Here is a 20471-nt window from a genome sequence, read left to right as displayed (position 1 = left end):
TATGCCAGCATTCAAGTGCTTACACTGTCTGCATAGTGTTGCTTGCATCACCCCTGCCAGCTGACCACATCACCACATTGCAACTACAGGACAGGCATGAAAGTTCTGGGTTTGCAGGGCAGGGCTCCCAGGAATGTGGTGGGAAGGGAGATGAGGCACCCTGAGTACACTGTACTGGGCCACAACCTGGAGCGTTGTGTCCAGGTCTGGGATCCACAGTACAAGACAGATGTGAATACACTGGAGAGAATTAAGGGCCACAGAAATGATGAAGGGACTGGAGTGTCTCTCCTATGAGGAAACACTGAGAGAGCTGAGACTGCTCAGCCTGGAGAAGAAAAGGCTCCTTATAGCAGGAATGCAGAATGGTTCCTGGGTCCAACTGCTCCATCATCACTGCCTTATGTATAAAACCAAGGCTATCCTGTGTAATGTCACAGTCCAAATACAAATAGCTGAAGGAAAGGTGTAGAGAAGACTGAGCCAGGCTCTTTTCAGTGGCATCCAGAGCGAAGACAAGAGGCATGAGTACAAACAGAAGCACGGGAGGTTCTGTCTGAACATCAGGAAGCATTTTTTTACTGTGTAGATGGTAGAGCACTGGCATGAGTTGCCAAGAGAGGTTGTGGAGTCTCCTGCTAGTTAGAGAGTAGACATGGCCCTGGACAATTTGCTGTATGTGGCCATGCTTGAACATGGGGTTGGATCAGTCTCCAGAAATCTCTTCCAGTATCAACCATGCTGTTGTTCTATGAGGTTCCAGACCCTCAGAATGGTTCCTGGGTCCAACTGTTCCATCATCACTGCCTTATGTATAAAACCAAGGCTGTCCTGTGCAATGTCACAGTCCAAATACACAGCATCTGGTTGTTTCCCATCCTCTTCATGGCTCCCCATCCTCCCCGTGGCACTGGTTTTATCTGTATTAGTCACCTGTTTCACTCATCTGCTTTCAATTTAGGGTTTGCCCCTCACTGGGAGCTGCATACGCTTACTCTGTAAGGCCTTATCTTGTTGCCATGGGAGCCATCATCAGAGAGCTTCCTTCCCTCCCAAGCAGGCTTCCAGTAGCTTTCCAGCAGAAAGCACAGTCAGTGTGTGCCTGAAAGTTTCTCCATTTGGAGGTACTCCTGTTGCCACCTATTGCAGCAGTGATGCCTGCACCCAGGGCAGCCAAAGCCATGCAAACACCAGCTATATTAGTAGACATCCCATGGGTGACCACATAGGGCCTGGTCCACAGACAACATTTTTGGGAAGCCGTACAGGCATGGTTTCAGACCTACCATGGATAAAGAGAATTTCCTGAATCAGAGCCTTTGCCTGGAGCTGGAGTGGATGCAAAAGAAGGTTATTCTGGGTGAGCTGCCTGAGGGATTTCAGCTGATAATTTTTTTTAGTCCATGTAGAAACCTCTGGAGAACAAGAAAGTAATCTTTTAATTGGATTCCATCTGATTAATTGCCCTCTTGGGTCTGCTTATGTCCAGTGCTCTAGAAACCGTGCTCTGGCATCTTCATCAGATTATATATTAAAATCTATATTAAAGAGACAAAAAATGTTGCTTCACTTTCGATTTCAAAAATACTGTGACTATGGTGTCCAGGAAACTATGCTGCAATCATTGCGGCATGGAATATACATATATCCCCTCAAAATCATGAGAATGCTTTTTGGTGCTGCTTTCTTTTCGTTTCGGGCTTTTGTAGCAGTACCTCAAAGCAGCTCCTTGAGAAAAGCTGAATTTAGCACATCTACTGCTGGGTTTCTCTCATCCTTTCTGAAATGAGAGAAAGAGAAAAAATTATCATTTTACATAAAAATTGCATCACTTTTAAAACAAATCAGATTTTTCACTGTGCTCAAGAATGTCTGATCCACATTATTGGAGTATGCACTTTTTTCTGTGTGCAAGTGTGTGATTGCTATGGTTAAAGTAAGAACATCTTTACAGTATTTCCATCTCGTACTGATACCTTACCCTGCTTGACCCAGATCATTCAGAGTTCTCATCTTCGCTCTGGAGTAACCACTATCCTCATCCCGGCATCTCCTGGTTGAGAGGAACCTTTTCATAGCTGCATAGAATGCAGCAGGGCACAGCAGCCTGAGGGCAGGTTTGGGTCTCAATACCAAGGCTAAGTTGGATGGGGCCCTGGACAACCTAATCTAATGCCTGATCTAGTGCAGAAATCTATGAATTAGGTGATCACTGAGGTCCCTTCCTACCCAAGCCATTCTATGATTCTATGATCTCTATGACAAGGGGTAGTTCCACAATCCGACTCAAAATGTTGAATCAAACTCCTGGTTTTTGTTCTTCTGCAAGGAGAACCATACCTCATGTACTTGTAGAAATTTACATTACCACCAATCCTTCTCCATTCCCAGTGCTGCCCGCAAGCTCAGTATTATCTTTGAGTCAAAAACCAGCATCATACTGGCTTAATCTGAGTTTATATCTGCTACATGCAACAACATGCTAAGCACAAACAGTGGCATATGAACCATGGGACTGGATGTATCAACCGTCAAGGTATCTTAAATGCTGGAGGAGAAGAGTCTTAAGATGCTTATGCGCAACATGACAATGTATTGTCTAATTCAAAATGAAGATCCTAGATCTTCATTTCAAAGCACTTACTGCTATTGTAACAGCAGAAAAAAAAAAAAGAAAAGAAAAGAAAAAAAAAGAGGAAAAAAAAAACAGTACAAGATTTCTAATGCAAATTTCAGCAAAAAGTTGTCACTTAGTCCCACAAAAATTAGAGAGAATAGTCTAGTAGTCTGAAGTCAAGTGGGTGTTCATTTGTCTGCTTGCCACCTCCTCATTTGCTCCACATGAGCTGAGAATCTTCAGCTTGTTGTCGTGGCGAGCTGGGAATTAGCAGACAGTGAGGTTGTCTGCCTGGTTTTGGGCATGCATGTCTCAACTGAAGGCAGCAAGGAAGGCATCCCAGGCTAAAACAAGCATCATTCTGTTCTGTCTTTCCTATAACTGAAATTCTGCAGCCAGATATTACATCTGCTAAACAAGCACTTTTTATGGGATACCTTTTAAAACTGAAATTCTCCATTTAATCAGAGGTGCTACAAAGAAAATCAGCACTAACGGTAAGGGATGAGCAGACAGAAAGGCATACATAGGAACTATCTCAATTATAGAACCCATGTGATGTAATAGCAACTGTTTTGCCATGCAGTGGACTATTTGCAATAATGATGTGAGTGAGGAAATGGTCTTTCAATCAACATGAAAGAAAGCAATTCTCAGGCAGAAGCACCATCTGCTGGTGGACACCAATTCTATTACTTCACTTAGAAAGTTTACAGCATAAGCAACAACCTTCAGAATCATTAATGTGCTTAGGGGGCATCTTTGAGACCTTAATTCAAGTCGTAAATGTAATATTTATTCACTTTCCACATCAAAGCCCTCATGGCACTATGTTACTCCAGCCTCTTGCTAAAGAGTTCCACAAGCAAATAATTGCTTTAACAGAAGAAAAAGAGTTCTCAGATTTAAAGAAAGATCAAGCTTTCAGCCTTCTCTTACTAAAGTCAGCATGAGAACTTCCACTGCCTCCCGAGTGCCACAAGAGTTTCATCACTGACAGCAGGAGATAATTCTTAGGACTGGGATGCAAAGGCTGTACGTGCCCCATTGGCCTATGGGGGTTCTTGTTTCCAACAAAAGGAAATTTCTCTCTGCCCCGAAACATGGAGTAAGGGCAATGTACCATGCAAACTTTCAAGAAAATGTTAAGATGTTTTCAGGACTGAAAGAGTGACTACATTTTGCCCAACAGATATATTGAATGATCAAAAATTTGCTTACACTTCAATCTGAAGGAAAGGTGAAAAATATTGTGTTATTTATTATCCAGGATACAGTTAATATGCTTACCAGAGGCACTATTTTGAGCTAGGTTCCTATATTCTTTCATTAAAGAATTATTTTGGTGGCATAATTCAGGTGCATTGCTTCACAAAGGGACAGACTTGACCTTTCTGACTTCAATTCCCTGAACCTGGGTATGGTTCAGAATATGAATCCAGACCTGGATTCAAATTCTGCAGACCATCTGTACATAAGAAGCTGAACTTCAACTGTACTTATTCCTCCTTCATCTTCTTGGAAAGCAAAAAAGATAGACTTTTTCTTAGAACTGATATGTAAAACTTGATTATTTTCTGCTTTCTCTATTCAGATTTTAGTTTTGATAAGCTTTGTGCTCACTGATGAGTATTACCATAAAGCCAACACACTAGCAAAGTGCTCCAAAATGGGTTGGAGAGAACAGTGTGTCACCTGTATGCTCACTTATCAAGAGAACCAAACCTGTGGGGAGAAGATCACTTGCTTCAAAAGCTCCATATCTGTCTGCATTTGGCACACATCTCAAAGCGGTGCGCCTGACCTGGAAACCTGGCTGAACATCATCATCCATGACAAGGAAGCTAATTAGATATAAAAATATTTGGGGCTTTGGAGTGCCTGCTAGTGAAGCAAAAGTGGATTTAATGTCTTCCAGAGATATGTTTTTCCATAAAACAGAACAATGGGATGTCTCTTCTTTTCCGCTTGGAGTATATGGAACACAACAGATGCCGCAGGTCCCTCCAACCTCTCCAGCATTATTGCTCTAAATAATATTTCCTGTTTGAAGGGGCAATTGCAGTCTTATTAAAATAGCAAAATGTTTATCTCTCCCTTCAGATGTCAGGCCAATAGCAAAAGTCAGTCAGCACTCTACAGTGAGAACCAAAATGGGTTCTGCTCATTTCTTTCTCCATGTAGATGCAAACTATGAGGCAAAGGGACAGGCCATGCAGAAATGGCCGTGAAGAAAAGGCAATGGAGGAAAAAATAATGCTCTACTACAGCTTCCTCACAAGGGCAGCGCTGAGCTCTGCTTTGTGTGACAGCGACAGGGCCTGAGGGAACGGCATGGAGCTGTGTCAGGGGAGGGGCAGCTGGGATTGAGGGACAGGGTCTGCACCAGAGGGCGGTGGGCATGGAATGGGCTGCACAGGGCTGTGGGCACGGTCCTGAGTGCTAGAGTTCAAGGAGAGTATGGATAACACTGTCAGACACACAATGTGATTTTTGGGTGGTGCTGTGTGGAGCCTGGAGTTGCACTTGGTGATCCTTTTGGGTCCTTTCTAACTCAGGATGTTCTATGATTCTATGATTAAGCTAAAGGCATTTTGTTTGCATTTCTTGCACTGATATATATAGTTCTGTGTCAAAGTTTTTTAACCACAAGACCAGCTCAGTCTTATACTCTTTCTGCTGGATTCTTTTGACAAACTCAGCGTATTTTAAGGCTCTGCCTTTTCTGAAGGTATTTGCTGAAAATACAGATACAGTTTCGCTCACATAGCTCTAAACAATTTGGAAGCTTCCAGACGCACAGCATGTGATGTGAGATTTTTTCAACACGTTGAAACCTTGAAGGGAGCTTTATCTCACCAAGAGGGAACAGCATGAGCCATACCCTGCAGCAACTCATAGCTGATACGAGACTTAGGAAGAGTGAGAGCACTGTTACTGAAGGACGCAGAGACATACTACCCAGAAACAATGCCTGGCTACCAGCAGAGCTGTCTTTGGGTATGCTGTCCCAGGAGGCCCCACCTTACACCTAGCATAAGGCTACGCAGATGATAAAAGTCTGTTTGAGAGGCCCCAAAAATCTGGCAGTGCCCTAGAATTTCCCTTGCTCTTTTACACGAGGATCCCTGTTATTAATTCATAGCTAAGCAGTATTTTTAATTGATCATTAATATCACATCAAAGGTGGCTGAAGCTCACTTCATGAGGAGAGTAAGGACCAAAGGCTCATCTGAGCAATCCTAAGCTTTGTGAAACTAGAGATCAGATGCTGTGTCAGGTATCATTAATAATGGATTGAAACCAATTATCCCATTCAAGATTGAAACCAATTATCCCATTTAGCAGGAGGAATTAAGGAGTTCAGAGCCATCTTTGCAATAGAATCTGATCCTGATACATATCACTGTGTACCTGAGCTCTCCATACGTTAGCTAGGATCTCAGAACAATGTTCCTAGTAAGTTTTATGGAACCATCAACACTAATAAGGGAAACAATGTCAAATGCATATGCAAAATGAGGTTTAAAATCACAGCCTGTACAGCATCACAATGAGAAGCAGGCAGAGCACAGCAATCCCTTTTCACAAAGAATTTTTTTTATTATGAAATCCAGTTGCTTTTCACCCCAGAGAGAACAGAAATATTCCATTTTCCTCCTGAAAAGAGAATGGAGTCTCAGGTCGGTGGGTGGGGAGGTGCAAAGGGAACTAGAAGGGAAGTCTGTGTGCTGCCTGAGTGACCAAGGAGGTGTGAGATGGTCTATCCAAATCTCACCCTAATGTTTTGACAAGCTGGTGAACTCCTTGTTTTGTTGCTGTTTCTTCAACCAGCTGTCACAGTGAGGCACTCAGTTCGTAGAGAGGATGCTAACAAAATACTGCCATTGTATTCTGGAGAGCAGAACATACTCCAGCCTGGCGCTCTCCCTCTTGTTTGACAGGAGCTCCTCAGTGTGCGTATGAAGAAGTTCAGAGAGAGGTTGATCCAGCCAGTGGAAGAAGCCAAAGGCTCGGCTCATGCAGGTGCCGTTTTCAGGAGTGACCACACCGTGTCCCCACAGAGCTGCACTTCCATCCCTATGCTCCTAGCAGACAGGCGTCCAAGTGGTGGCAGCTCATCTGCATGCCCATAAATACACCTCCCTCCAGCATTGCTCTAACCCTTACTTATATGGTTAGAGCTGGCAGGAAAATAATTCTGACCTTCAGTTGCTACCAGTCCGCTCAGTCCAGGCCCGGTGAGGCGAGTACGGATAGTCATAAAAAAACAACAACATGTAAAGGTCAAAATTCAAGGTCTGTTGCTTATTACTAAGAAATAGCACCAGAAACCCTCCTCGTTTGCATAAAACATTTCGTGCTGAGACCTGAAACGTCCTGAAAACAAAGGTAAGCACCACTAGTTCCATTTCACAGATGGAAAAGAGATCCGATTGCCAAGACCACCCAGCAGGAATGTAGCAGTGCTGAACCAGATCAGGCTCCCGACTGTCTAGTATTGCCCTGCTGGACCGCAGTTCCAAGTCTGATTGATAAGGGGACAATGTGGGGTTTTGTTTTCCCTCTGCCATTAAACACAGTGTCTCCACATCAGAGGGATCAGAGCAAAGTAATGCCCACCTTGTCTCAAGGCCATGCCTGTCCTGTTACAATGTTCCTTCAATACAGGATTCTGGGCCAGACCAGGCACCGGGAGAAAGACAAATTAGATGGTAGTACCATACAAAGCAGAAAGATGTTAAAGGACGCTTTGAAGGCCTTGGGACAAGCATTTCAGATAGGGAAAGATACTTCTGCTTGAGTATGAAGATTCACAAAGCTCACAGACAGGAAAACCCTTGGATGAGAGAAACATAACTGCTCACTTACCATCGGGTTGCATCAGATTTGAAGGAGAACACAACTCTCAGAGTGGCATGTCAGCACATCGCTGTGTCAGTAGGCCTCATTTTGCTACAGGTACTCCACCAGGCAAAATAGTCATTCTGTGATAACTCTGGTCAGCATTTTCTCGCAGCAAGGCGCTTGTTCCTATGGCCAGTCTACCGGCCTTATCTCAGCAAAGCCAAACTTGCCATGCCTCCACCTACAATGGTCACACTACCAGCTCTTCCATCAGGTCGCTTAGCATCCAGGACTCATCTGCTAAAAAGTCAACAAATGATGCTGCCATCTATGTTGCTCCAGAATAACTTGTTAACAATTCCCCTATTCCCCTGGAATGACTCCCCCAAAATAACACTTAAAGTAGAAAAAGACGTGAACCAGTGAATCTGGTTTTGACCAATGTAATTTCTGTTGATGAATCATTGTGGAGGAGGCCAATGGAGAGCCATGGGATGCAACCCTGCCGCACTAGCTGTCAAAGTGAAAGTCCAAGGATTCGCTCCTAGAAGCATATTTGAGCAATATTGTCTACTCTCTCCATTACCACATAGGCCTTCACCTTAGAGGCAAAGCCTGCACTATGGATTCCTGCACTGCACATGCCATCCTAATGGAAAATCACAGCTGCCCTACCTGCCTAACCTCATACAAACAATTTGCTTCATATAGTTTTACTCCAGATGGCAGAAACTGTTTGCTGTGGGCAATGCATGTCCACCCAGAAGTGAAATGTAGAGAAACTCTATATCCTGTCTTTCCCAACTAACCACCAGGTAAAAGCTCGACTATCAGAAGCTTTTCACAGGCTGTGGAATGCATTAGGGAAAGCAAGCAGTTCTGAAGTGAAGGGGTTCTGCTTTGGTTAGGTCACTCCATCAGCATGCTCTTTGAGGCCCCAAGATTCAAGCTTCAGGAATTCAGCCAGGCAAGGTGGTAAGAGACTCAACTGTGTGCCTTCAGCATCAAGGCTGAGCCCTCAAGTCAGAGGCAATCAGATCATGAGGGTCAGGGAGCTCCTTGAAATGGAGCCTGCAGGACACCATGCACCATGAAGCCCTGGGATTCTGTTTCCGCTCCATTATTTTATAACTTTTAGGGAAGGATGCCTAATGCACCTTCTTTTACAAACTCTGAAACTATAGACTATTTAACAAGTGAAAAAGCAAACAGCCCTTAGCCTGGTGTCATTACCATGAGCAGTTAGCAGAGGGATTTCAGGCCTAAGTTGTATTTTAAGAAAAAAGGCCAGAACAGCATGTAGCTTGTGATTATGCTCACATCCTTTCTACCAGTATCATGACCCATCTCTTCTGGGTATGGTGAAGATGAATGATCTCAGGGATTGCAAATTGCCCCAGTAATCAATGGGGAGCTTTCTTCTCTGCTTGATGTCTAATTTGAGCTGACTTGATCCCTTCCCCTCTGGTTGAGCAAGACATATGTGGTGTGTGGGGTGAGGGATCTCTATGCCAAGCCTGTTGCTGCTCTATGTCCTCTCCTCACCTTCTCCCTTCCTGTACCATGCCTGGGTTACAACAGCTGTAATTTCTCACCACTCCAAGCTTGTCCACAGCATCCAGGGAGGTGCAGTGTTGAAAGGGCTGACCAGTCTGCACATTTCCCCTGGCCTTGTGCTCTGTCCATGGAGCCAGCAGTCCCAGGAGTGCTGTATAATGTGAGCTGGCTTTCAGGAATGATTTCTTGCCAGAAGCTTCTCTGTGTGAGGCCAGTGCAGTTTGCTGGTCCATAACCACAGGAAAAACTTTACATTTGACAACCATAAAGTATTTTTGCAACACGTGCTTTTCTCTGCACTCGTTGACCTGTAGGAGGGCCCTTACCTCAGTCCCTTGGTGTCTTATTGCATGAGCATAGTGTCCTCACCACATCCCATCCCTGTTTCTGGATGAACAGGACCTCTGCTCATCCTGGAGCACCAAGTGAGGAGGCTCTCACTTCAGAGTGAGAGAGCGCTCACCATGCTGGCATCCAGCTGAGTGCTCTGCAGCTCTTGAGCACCCAAAGACACATTTGGCAGGAGCTTGGGATGTGACTGAACTCCCCATGGTCATCTGGGTGGAGGGTCACACAGAACTGATAAAGATGAAAGTGGAGATAATCACACTGTGGAGACTGATATGTCAATAGTTGAGAGTAAACATCTGTCACGAGTGGTAGGCTGAGGACTTCCAAGAAGTACAGGCGCAATGCACACAATTGATGCTTCTGACCTGTGTGCTCAAGGGCCACCTGCAGTGACCAGAGAAGCCCTAATACAAGAAAACCTTTTGTGATTGCCATATTCAGGAATATGAATAGGACAGCGCAAATCCTAACAATGAGCTCAAAACTGGAGAGATGCTTTCCCTCACAGCATCTCCTGGCAACAGGAACATAAGAATAATCCAGCCAACGTATGGTGCTGTCAACCACCACAGTGACATTGACCTACAGTGCCACATAGATGTGGCAGCATCATTCTCTTTACCAAGCTCCATGGCAAAATCAGAAAGCAGGCCTGCTCTGCAGTGTGGTCATGGGAACAGCTTCAAGAAAATGCATAACCAGATAAAACAAGGGTGGTTCTGTGAAGGTCCTTATTAAGAAAAAGGCTGTAGTGTGAGTTTACTTGTTGCTATACAAAAACCAAACAGTGCACATGGATGCAAGAGAACCAAGGTTTGCTTAAACAGCCTTGCAAGGATCCTATCTGAGTCTGAAGCTTTAAGCATGCATTGGAACAGGCTTCTCAGGGTAGACTCGCCATCCCTGGAGGTGTTCAAGAGCTGTGTGGAGTGGCACTGAGAGACATGGTTAGGCAGTATGGTGGGGGCAGGCTGATGGTTGGACTAGATGATCTCAGAGGTCTTTTCCAACCTTCGTGTGTCTATAATTCTATGATTCCATGACCATAGTATAGTTGAGTTTGAAAGTGACTTCAGGAGGTCATCTAGTTCAGCCTTGCACTCAAACATGGTCAGCTAAGAAGGGTGTGCATTGAGCAGATAAGTTGTGACTGTGGTTAAGTACTAAGGGGAGCTTGCCTGAAATGCTACAGGGATTTGTGGCAGAAATGCCATACACTATGGACTGGTGATACCTGGAGACTGATAGGGTGTTCTAGCCTTTCATTGGAGCTCCTTAATGAGCAATGTAGATAAAGCCAGAGTGAGCCAAGTTTGTTCATTCACTGCTTCTGCTCTGGAATTACTGCCGGAATCACTCTTACAAGCACAAAAGTACATGGTTTCATTTCTGCAGTAGCAGCTCTAGCCCTGCCCCTTTCTAATCTCACCAAGCACGTGCCTAGAGACAAGTCTTTTACCTGAGTTCCTAGATACTGCTTCTTCACACTTCCGCTGCCAGTGGAAACTACTAGTTTACAGCAGATTGCTAATAACTGTTCATTAACCCAGGTGACTGAAAAGTGTCTTCTCAGCAGTAGAAGAATGATATTGAGTTTTAAAGCTTAAAACAGCCTCCATGCATATTTACATCCCCGGTATTGTAAAGAAATCTGCATCTTTATCTTACCTAAAACTTGTAATGGTCCTAAGTAAATCTGGCCTTCTCATCCAGGCAGCATTTGTCAGTGAGGTCTCTTTCAACAACGATGGTGATCTTACTGGCTATTTGACTCAAGCATTGTGTGAATGTAGCTTCTTTACAGCTTGCAGCACAGGCATTAGTTTTAAGAGTTCCCTTTAAATTGACTAACAAGTTGTTCTTCTGGAACTATTGTATTTCATTCCTTCTTTTTTCCTTAGTGGCTTGACTATTAAGCTAAGACAACTTGTTCACATGGGTAATAATCCAATAACCAGATGTAGTCACACAATAAATATCTTGATAGCCAGACTTCATGTAGGATTCACAAACTATTACAGGCCAGCTCCAAATCCTTCAGTCAGATCGTGCAGATTTTTAAAGCAAAGTAAAAGGAAATGACAGAGGAAAGACAGAAACTCTTTTAATATTACTCAGTTCTCTGTATTTAACTGGACAAATAGCTCCTTTACACACAAACTTACCTGCATTCAGAGGGACAGAGTTGAAATGAATAGAATTTTACTTTATAATTTCTAGACTCTCACAGACAAAACTGTTAATACAGCTCCTAATTTTGTGCTTGCATGGGAAAGGAGGGACAAAAATTACTTGCTAGCGGTTGGAATGACTGGTCATTTTTGCTCTGATTCCCTAGGCTGTTGAACAAAAATAGACTTCTACAGATACCAGGACCATTGAGACAAGTCAAAAAAACAGGATCTATAAGATACAGCTGGGCTCTCAACTGATTTTATCTGTCAAATTACAACACTCAGCAGCTTTACTGTTGCCCTCCTTAGAAATGTGGTTAGAATTTTTCTTTCCAAGTTAGAAAAAAATGTAGGCTTTTTTTTCCCCACTTTCCCATAATGTAAAAGTGACTAGAACTCTGTTAAAATTTCTGCTCTCATAGGCAAGTTTAACCTCCAGGCAAACATCAAGAAGGGAAAACTGCCTCCAAAGGTGAGTGTTTTGGAAAGTTACAAGAGTGTGAAAAATAGGGGCCATAATGGAAACTGTTCTTGCAATAGTAGACAAATGATTGTATTACCATATTGGATTCCTTTGCCACAGTATTTTGTGTTTCAAGCCAACGCACAGTGCACCAAAGACAAACAAAGCCAATAATGAAGTGACCAAAATTCAATGTTATTCCAAGAAACATAGTTGAGGTGAAATAAGTTATGTGGAATGGAAGCTGAGGTTAAGTGAACACAAAGACAAAGGAATTTGCACAGTTTGGGGCATATGTAGTAAATATCTTTGCCTTTGCATCTGGTACAAATTGCAGATTGCCATGCACAAAGTGCATACTCTAGGCCAAAACAATGATTGGTCTGAAAAATATTCCAATTGTCTTTGAAAACTAAATATTTTTTCTCTAGGATTTGTGTTTGTGTAGATTCAAGATATTCCATAGGGAACTCTGTAGAGTGCCAATGTTAAATGATAAAATGATAAAATTACTCTATTATCTGTGGCAGAACTTAAAAGTTTAAAAAAGAGACCCCTGCACCCTCGAGTCAATGTTTCTGATAGGTCTCACATGGACTGCCCTTACGGAGAGAAGTGTTGGTTGAAGACAAGTGCTTCCCATTCCACCTTTCTAACAAATTTCCTTTCTTCTTGTCAGCTTTCTGTTTGATGGCTTTTTTTAAAAACCATGTTCACTGCAATTTGTTTGTTTGCCCTTCCCCATATGTTCATTCAGTGAAGGGGAAAGGAAGGAAGAAGGACTGTAGAAATCCATAAGCACTGGCCAAGATGTGAATTTAAACTGCAAATCCCCTTGTGTTGCACACCTTAACAGAGAAACTTCATCTTCTCTTGGACTGGGCACTCCTGACTCTGTAGTTACTTGTCCTTTCCTACTTTGCAAAATATTTTACTTCACAGCACCAGCTGTCTTATGATCAGTAGTCAAAGAGATACTTGGAGCTGACTATTTGAGGAGCAGAGGTTAGGCAAGGACATGGGGAGATGAATTCCTTTAGCTTAAGCAAATACAGTATGGACACCTGCATTAAACTACTCATGCTAGGCAAGAAACAAATGCTTTTAGGGTGTGACTCATCTGGCCTAAAGTAGGTGATTGATTTAATATAAGATGAAATGTGCTCTGCAAGTGCTTATTTGTCTTTATTGACTACAAAGGATATGCAGGGTGACCAGCCCTGTTTTAAATGCCTACATTGTCAATATCTGCATGTGAACAGATGTTGTCCTAGTGCTGCCTTCTGCTGGAAGTGAGGACACTGACCACATCTGACAGATAATATCTTGATTATCAATATTACAAACCATCATGTTACTATTACTAACTTTTGTTTCTTATATGAGTGCTAGAAAAAAAAGAAGCAAATGAGGGTTGTGACAACTATGTGAAATCTGCTGGGTTTTTTGTTTTTGTTTTTGTTTTTTATATGAAACGGGGGTGGTAGCTTATAAAATGATTTCTTGATGATTACTTCATGTAAACAAGAATCAGCATAACCTGCTACACTCATTGCTGTAGGAACCCAGACTGAGCAATGAGGAGATAGGAAAATCTGAGCAAAGGAAGAGAGAATTTTCACAGGCATAAGAAAGAGAGATGGAGAAAAAAAGAAAATATATATGGGAGTAAATAACCCAAAACAATGAGGTATAAGGAAGAACACCATGAAGAAACATGAAAGGTCTGTCTCAACCTAAGCCTTCCTCATCCAAGAAATCCCATTTCCAGGAGCAGAACCCTTTCCATATAAGGAAAATGGCAGTGTGCTCCTAAGCATCAGTGACCAGGGGATTCCCCCTTTGCTACTGGTCATGACTATCTTTAATAGAGGAGTTTTCAATATTTACTGAGATCTGGATGATCTTTTCTTTTTACTTATTTCTAGGCTGTTGCAGATCCTTGTATGTCCTGTTCCCCTCTTCAGCTGTTCTGTTCTTCTGCATTTGGTTTCTATATCTGTGCTAACAGATGCTAACACAGAGGTATTGCTAGTTTAGATCTCTCAGACCTTTGACCCATGCAGTTCCTTGAAGTGAATTTATGTCAGTAGAGCTCTTCAAACTGCATGTCACCACCTCTAGGAATAGAACAATAATAGAAGGGGTCCAGGGAAACCAGGAAAGGTTTGGGATCAGTGAAACTTTAGGAGATGTCTTTCCTTCTCTATCCTCTCACTAATTCCTCTGCTCTCTCTTCCCAGCACATGTGATTTTCTTGAGGGATATGCACATAAAGGACTCTACTGTGCAATAATGGCACAAGTCACCACTGGCCTGACTCCCAGTGTAGCAGAAGAATATGGGGCACAAGAACAGTGTCACTTGGGAATCTGCATTTACAATTGCCCATTTTCACTCCTTTCTCCTCCAGTTCCCTGGGAACATGGGACCCTGCCCCTAAGCTACTCCACTTTTGACACATGTACCCCTTTGCCTACTATTTGCACATCCTGATGTATTCTTTCCTAATCATATTCATCTACATTTATTGCTCTTACTTATCAGTCTAGTTTAGGATGGTCTTTTCCCATCCTTGATCACTCTCTTCTTTCTGTTGTGCTGCTGCTCCCTTCATATAGGGTACCTGCTATTTTAGTGGAGGAAAGCTCTTTTCTGAGCACTTTCTGATTCTCAGAGCACAGCAGAAGACCAGGAGAGGCTGATGTTCTCTTCTCTAGTCTTCAACTCAATTTAAGATTCATTCCTTTTTCTCTGCAAAGGCCAATGAGTTGTTGCCTCTCAACTAAGTGTATCTGTAACAGCTCACTGGCCTTCCAGTCTGTGAACATATACTCCTTACAGAAGAGAAACCAGGATCAGACACTGCATGCTTCTCTCTCACCTTTTCCCTCTCTTGGACCTAAGATTCTCCATGCTGATAAGCCGCCAACTGCATACTTGCATTCCCTAAGCCCCTCAAGGAACTTGGCCTCTTGTTTCCATGAATGGACGACAGCCCAAGGCCTCAAGAAAGCCATGGAGCTTGGATGAAGAGCAGAACAGCAGAAACCATTCTTGTGGACAAATTTGTGAAAGACTGGCATGAAATAGGGCTGATTCAGCTTCACAGTACATTGGTCAAGGCCAAATTCTGCCTACTCACATCCATGCAAGTTTGTGGGATACATGAAATTCTGCACAGTGCTCTGCTTCAGTGAGACACAGGATAAAAATATCTTGGTTTAGGACTAGAAAGACAGACAGACAGATAGAGGGTTTGCACTTAGTTTCAGTGCTGCAACATGAACTTCCCCAAGGAGCCAGTTTGAGCCTTGAAAAGTTGGCCACTGCACTGAAAGATAAAACAGTAAGAACTAACAAGGCTTGTAATGATTTGACTGAATCCAGATGAGAATTTAAATGCTATTTTCCTGTGAGCCCATCTGCAGGGGACTGCTGGCATGCAGGATATCCACTTTGGCCCATCAGCACTACAGTTCTGAGGCTGTCTAGCCCACATTCACTTATTGGTTAGCTCCTCTATTTCTAAACCCAAGGAAGTGTCAACTCAACTCTACCTCCAATTCTCAGAAATGTCAGCTAAAGAAGACTCAGAGAGTATTAAATTAAAAGTGAAATGAAAAAAGAACAGAGCAAAGAAAGGAGTTTGTTGTTGCAAATAGTTACAGTACAAAGAAAGCTTGATTTTTTATGTTTCTATTGTAAAAACTTCATGTGAAAATGTACACACTTCAAGATTAAAACGGATTATAATGGTATATAAGATTAAAAATTAGGTCGTGCTTATGACAGAGTGACTTATGTTGCCAATTGTCTGCTACTAAGTCCAGAGCAATACTTGCACAATCAATCATAAGGAAAAGCAATGGAAATATGGATATCATGTGAAACTCACCATGCGAGAGTACTGAGTCCACCAGCTCAAGTTTATTCACTTGCAGCCCCATCATTCAGTAAAACTATATGTCCCAACCAGAGTTTCCCCTGAATTCTTCTTTTCTAAACCTTTACATTGTGATTGCTAATTATCACTACTGCCCTACCTAGCATATAGTTAAAACTACACTGATGCTACACCATAAGCAAGGGTAGATAGAATCATGATTGAATGCTGACAACCATAATTGTTAATCCAACACAAAAGGGGAGATTTTTAATGGCACAACTGCCAGGTAGATGTTTAATTCCCTCTCATTTTAGTAATTGCTATGCAGTGAAACATGTTTGTGCACTTGAAAATCTTTGTTGAACCTGTGACTACCACAAGAAGTAAAATTAAGAAGAAAGAGATGGGCGGATGTCTTCACACATAAATCTTTACCTTCACTCACTTATGCTGTGTTGATGGTCCAGAAGAGTATATTGGAAATATCAAGATCTAAGGTGAAAATGAATTGCATTTTTTGTTTATCTTCTAAAAATCTCTACTCTTCTGGAGCCAAAAATTATTCTTTTCCTGCCTTTTTCCCACTATTTTTATTAGACTTACAGTATCTTTTTTTTTTTAAAAATAATACAATTTCCAAAGAATGACAATAGCTGTGGCAGTTCATTGTTGCATTTCTAATCATCTCATTTTGCCCCGCATCTACATGATTTAGAATTCTTTGTGGTGCTCTATAAATGGGTCTCCATTAAATAAGACATAAAAATCTTTTAACCTAAGGTCAATATTTGGCTTACAGTAACTATATTTAAATATGATTAGTGGAACTCTGCATTCTGATTAAGCAATTCCATATAAAGTAAACTCACTGTAATTTAATTTCTTTGAACTCTAGGCAGAGTATGAGATTCACATTTCTTTAGTAAAACTGTGGGGGTGGGAATGATTTGATTACAAGAGTAAATATAAGATCATATGACTGAAAAATTAATAGCTTCCCTGATTCCTATTTAATCTGTTAAAATAACTTTGCAAAAGGCTCTAAGCCAGAAATATTTTACTACTATACAGTAAATCAGCCAAACAGTTTAGTTCCCCATGGAAAATCCTCAACTGACATTCAGCATGATAACAGAATACTTAGGTTTTCATCCAAAACCTTTATGCCACATTTTCTTACTCATTCTTACACGTTTTGAACAGCTGAGAATTTATTTGGCTTTTGCCTGTTGAAAAAGATCTTGTGGATATTTCAATGGAGTGTTTATTGTTAACGGAGTTCAGACTCCAGGGACAAGTAATGTTCTCTGTCTTAGATAAATAGACAATGGGAAATGGCCAGTGTCACAACAAAGTCCCATCAAATAGATCACAACATGTCATTCATATTTGGTGAGGAAAAAATTGTCTAAGAAAGTCCTGAGTAGGGGAAAAAAAAAAAAAGAAGTAACTTCATTACTAGTCTAGTGAAAAATAAAAAGAACATTATGTGTGAGATGACTAAAACGTGGCTAAAATTTCACTTTGATTTGTTGGTGGAGAACATCTAAACTATTTGGTAATTGCTGGGGGAGACGGACACGGAGTGCTGTTCCACTGAGATACCGAACAAACTGTTCCAGTTTAATCCTGAAGATGACTTCTGTCTACCAGAGCTGAAGGGCAGAATTCAAAAGAACCAGTAGCCTGAAGTTTACTTGCTTCAAGTCCCACACATCTTTCTCTTCTCCTTCACTTGTTATTCCTGCTTAGATAATAATGATAATGTACCTTACTGCAGAAGACTAAGTTGGGTCTTTAATGATTTCATCTGTTAGAATCGCATGCCTCAAAAGTCATGGGCAATGCAATACTCTGGATTGCTTTAGGTCAGAGCTAAACGTACTGAAGGACTGTGGAGAAGCCTGCATTGCCATTACAAAAAAACATGCTTCTTTGAAAAAAAAAAAAAAAATCTGGTATCATCAAACACATCTTCTTACCTCTAAATGCACTTAAAGAAATTGCCAGAAATTCCAAGGTGTTTCTCTGAAGTCTTCATGCATTTAAAATATGATAGTAACAAGGTTCCAGTATTGGTCCTAGCAGAAAGATAGTCCAGAGTTACGGTAGGATCTCCCCAGTTCCGAACAAGACAGAAGCATACAAAAACAAACAGAAAACCTTCAGTCATCATTCATCTCAGTACTGTGATTCCTTAATCTACAGCTGACATAAACTTTAGCATTCAGCAACTAATAACATTAGTTATTAGTTATTAGGCTGAGGTAGTCCTTGTGTACCCAGCCATTTATTCAGTGCAAGGAAAAATGGCAGCATGAGCAAGTGTTGCTAGAAAATTTACGTGTAATAAAGATATACATCACAGTTAAGTCCCTGGTAAAGTCATGATACTAGTCTCACTGTCAGTGAGGGCTACATCCACAATAGCAATGCCAGGGATTCAATAACAAACCCTCCAGATTCATTTCCTGTAAGTCAAGCAGACAAACCTTTAGTTAATATTCATTTGTCTCAGATGAAGTAAAGGATTGTGGTTATTGCTCCAGCTCACTCTGTGCCACCTTCATGTAAGCCACAAATGGAAGAGCCTGGGACACAGGTTATAGGCACGGGTTTACCTGTTCTCACTTGATTAAAAAGATGATCCAAGAAACCTGCAGAAATGTACACAACCACTCAAAGAGTGGTGGAGTGCTCAGGAATGGTAACTTTGTCTCAGGAATTGAACTGAACTTCCTTTCAAACACCTGCTTTTCAAATGCAGGGAGTTCTCCCTTTCATGGCCCTGCCACAAGGATAGGGTTCGAGATCCATCTCCCCACCAGAGATAGCCACAGCCTTAGGACTGCTCTGGGAAAGTATAACTCCCCAAAAAGCGGTATTTGTTCATGACTTGGAAGAGCATAGAAAGTAGCAGATACAACACACTCCTTTCCCTAACACACCTGCATTTCTGGCAATCAGTGATTTACAGTTTGGGCTGGAGACTGCAGCCAGTGTCAATTAGCTACAAAGAAAACTGTCCTATGTGAATTTATTTAATCTGTCTTCTAACCTATTTAAACCTTTGGCCTCCACAGTATGTTTTCATGAAGACTTTCACAACTTAATTACACACTGCATTAAGAAGTGCTTCCTCTGTCTGTTTTAAAACCTCTACTTGATGCTTTTATTAGCTTGTTTTTACTGCTTTTATTACAAGGAACAATGAGTAATCCTTCCCTGTTCCTCATTCTTCATGGTTTTATGGATCTATATTATTATCCACCTTTTTGTAATCTGTTAGTCTTCTGTCCTACAGAAACTCGTCCATGTTTCTCATCATCTTTATTGTTCTCTCTTCTGTCTTTTTAGAATCATAGAATCACAGAATATCTTTAGAGTTGAAAAGGACCTTTAAAGGCCATCTGGTCCATCTTTCTTGTAATAAACAGGGACACCCCATCTCCATCAGGTGCTCAGAGCACTGTCCAGCCTGACCTTGACTGTCTACAGGGATGAGGCATCCACCACCTCTCTGAGAAACCTGTGCCAGTGTCTCACCACCCTCACTATAAAAGACTTTTTCCTTATATACGATCTAAATCTCCTCTCTCTAAGTTTGAAACCACTTCCCTATTTTAGCCCAATCACCATTATCCACATACTCTATGATCCTTTATGCCAGAGATATGGTGACGGAGCGCACACTGTAAGCAACAGTAAGTTCAACTGTTGCCACTTGGTTTCCCTTTGCAGACCAGGGTAAAAGCTACCTAGCCCTGCTAATTCCTTTCTATTCATTTTACAAGTTGCTTTGTTCAGTTCCTTCTCCTGACGTTTCACCTTAATATGACTTCTCGGGATATTCCCTGTAAAGATAACACTCTGCGTGGGAACTTCTATATGAGTAATACAGGAGCACCATAAAGCTCAGTGCTATCACTGTTGTGAAACACCTCTCCCCATTTCTTCAAGTAGTCTTGATACTCAAAGACCTCTTCTTGCCACTGGATCTGTGACATGCAAAGGAATGCTGTCTGTAAAGCCAGTCGTCCCTCATGAGAAAACAAAGCCTGTTCTGCCCTTGTATTAGCAGACAGTCTGATGCATAATCTTATGTAAGCACTGTTCTTTTGTTATTATTTGCATAAGCTGCAATAAGTCTCTCATGTGTCTTCCAAGCCTTGGCCATGAAGAAATAGTTACCCTCTACCTGTTGGCCAAACAGCTACTGTAATTTGATTCTTGCTCTTTTCTTTTTGATTTCTGTTCTCCTGGAGAATCACTAGTTATTGCTGAAATTTGTATTGTGCCTGTTTTTGTTAATTCATCAGATGCCAATGAACTGGTTCCTCATTCTGTTTGACCAGCTGTTTCATATAATCTGCTGTTACAACTGGATTTAAAAATCTCCCAGGAGGAGCGTAATAACTCAAATGTGTCAGATCTGCAGTAATTCATGAAAGATGCTTAGTATGGGGAAATCCACATTTCTTAAATGCAAGTATCAAGATATCAGCCCTATTGTCGAAACCAAGATGGGACTTCCAATGTAACCCACTTGTCACTTACAATTTTCCTGTTCCC

At 41.8% G+C, this 20471-nt stretch overlaps 1 protein-coding gene across 15 annotated transcripts in view; it reads right to left on the bottom strand.

The window, feature by feature from the left end:
* KCNE2 (potassium voltage-gated channel subfamily E regulatory subunit 2) overlaps nt 1-20471 on the bottom strand; it is an 89006-nt gene that overhangs the window by 10526 nt on the left and 58009 nt on the right. For 12 of the 15 annotated variants that reach the window (XM_085242498.1, XM_085242486.1, XM_085242465.1 and 9 more), the window contains one exon: nt 17882-17980. The exons of 2 other annotated variants lie outside the window; for them this stretch is intronic. The gene's annotated coding sequence lies outside the window, so the exon portion shown is untranslated. Of the gene's footprint in view, nt 1-7489; nt 7766-17881; nt 17981-20471 lie in introns of all 15 variants that reach the window. One more of the 15 variants, XM_085242539.1, reaches the window with a different exon arrangement.

Source organism: Meleagris gallopavo, chromosome 1 (genome assembly GCF_905368555.1).
Source record: "Meleagris gallopavo chromosome 1, MGAL_WU_HG_1.1, whole genome shotgun sequence".
NCBI lineage: Eukaryota > Metazoa > Chordata > Aves > Galliformes > Phasianidae > Meleagris > Meleagris gallopavo.
This window is presented reverse-complemented; position numbering and strand designations above follow the sequence as displayed.